Here is a 2,185-nt window from a genome sequence, read left to right on the forward strand (position 1 = left end):
TGGAATGTAAAATTATGTATTAAATTTTAAAAATATAAGTTCATTCATATATCATTTTCAACGGACAATATGACCCATCTATTTAAATCTTCTTATAGCATAGCTCACTTTAAATTCGATTAATTTTAATTTTGAAAAGTTCTTTCTCGTTCGAGAATCTTCTCCCTTCTTTCATTCCATCCCGAAGAGTCATTGGGACCAATTCAGTCACGTTTTCATTCATTTGGAATCTGGACTCTTTTTCTACGTCATTTTTATTAACTTATTTTTCCCTCTTTTTTTTTTCTTTTTTTTTATTCCCTTCCATCATTCATTAAGTCCCATAGGTTTGATCCTGTAGAATCCGAGCCGTTTTTTCATTGAGCGAAAGGTACGAAATAAATCAGATTGATTTTTCGATCAAAAGTACCATGTGAAATCTTCGTTTGTTTCCTCTTTCTCTATCCCTATCTCGCATGTACAGTGTTTCAATCAATAGACAACCGTATCTGTATGAATCGATTTTATTACATTCCAATTCCTTCCCGATACCTCCCAAGGAAAATTCCGAATTTGATTATCTCTTGATTTGTCTATACCTATCATTTATTATTTCATCATTTTTATTACAAATTCATCGAGAGCACCTTTTTGAGGTTTAATTTTTTCTACCATTATTTTCTTTTAGCTTTTTATATTTAGATTCTTTTTTTTTTTTTTGTAATTTTAAGTAAGCAAATCAAAACAAATATGGGATATTAAGTTTTGAGTCATCAACCATATGAAATAATTTATGAAGAAATTGAAAAAAAAAACATGAAACTTTGAAGCCGCTAGATTTAGTCGAGGGTGAGAGGGCGAGAGTTTAGTTTCTCAACTTCTCGCCATGGAAGATGAAGCCGAAAAGCAGAGCAAAAAAGTTGTGATGTTCCCATGGTTGGCACTCCTGCCATTTCTAGAGCTCGCCAAGACAATGTTAAAAAAAAAGAGGTCCCCGTTTAGGTGGCCGCCCGCGGTGGAATTTGAACGGGGATTTCCCAACCAATTTAGGTTGGTCCCCATAAGGACTGAGCAATGAATCTCCTTACTTATATGTATCTATACTAAAAAAAATCATATATTTTTCTCGATCCACCCACCTAACATAAATACTTTGAAGAATTTTACTAAATTGAAGTAATCAAATAAATTTTCTTTCAGAAAAAAATATTTTTTTAAAAAATGGCGGCGGGGAGTCCCCATGAACATCCTTAGCCCCGCAGCCCAAAATATTATTGAAGCATTTCAGGATTGGGATTTTGTGTGCCACTGCGGCTGGAACTCTGTGGTGGAGGCGTGCGGGTAATAGCATTAAAGAAGTGGTGTTTGGAAAAACAGCGGAGGATTTGAAGTTTGTTATTTCTTCATCATAAAAATGGAGTTTCTTTATATGTATTATGGAAATATCATAAAAACTTAGAGGTGAATAAACAAATTAGAAAAATTTAATGAAAAAAAAAACTGACCAAACCTACGTGGATCGGTCGGTTTAGACCCACATTAACTCTGGCACTTTGTAGTCTTCTTTTAAAAAAAAGGAAGGGGAAAAAACTCACTCTGGCACGTTGTGATATTTTAAATTCTGGTAGTGTTTGTACTGAAAAAAAATAAAAAATAAATCAGCTAGGGTTTTACAACAGGGGTGGGATGGGAATTTCATAAACTTGCACGTGATTTTTCGCATTTCGCGGCATTTTTGTCGAGCGAGCAAAGAAGAGAAAGTTGGTTAATTAAATCTGCTCTCGTTGAGAGTCGAACTCAAGACCTCCCGCTTACTAAACGGGTGCTCTAACCAACTGAGCTACGAGAGCAAGTTTGAGGGCAAAGTGCTAAAACCTTAGCTATTCAAAATATAGGCTGACAAAGTTGTTTTATTTACAACGATGGCCAAAAAGATTTTCGATTTTTCGGCTCCTAGATTCTACTTGGACACTTTTATATAATTTTCTTTATAACACTGAGATACCATTTTTACGTCTATTATTAATATACTATTTTACGTCTATCACTAATATAACATTTTTATATCTATTAAAATTATATGGTATAATATCAGTGTTAGTTCTAATAGTATATAAAACGAAATCAAATATGGTTGGTATACCTCTTTTTTATTTTTATTTTTTTTTTGTTATATTATATGTATAATGATGATGTACCATTTTTA

General features: G+C 33.0%; 1 non-coding gene across 1 annotated transcript; it reads right to left on the reverse strand.

Moving 5' to 3' along the window:
* Window positions 1-1,755: 1,755 nt before the first annotated feature.
* Window positions 1,756-1,829, reverse strand: TRNAT-AGU (transfer RNA threonine (anticodon AGU)). Its single transcript has one exon. It is a non-coding gene; the product is annotated as a tRNA-Thr (tRNA).
* Between the last annotated feature and the right edge of the window lie 356 nt (window positions 1,830-2,185).

Source organism: Momordica charantia (genome assembly GCF_013281855.1).
Source record: "Momordica charantia cultivar OHB3-1 chromosome 9 unlocalized genomic scaffold, Mcharantia_2.0 BLBB01000009.1, whole genome shotgun sequence".
NCBI lineage: Eukaryota > Viridiplantae > Streptophyta > Magnoliopsida > Cucurbitales > Cucurbitaceae > Momordica > Momordica charantia.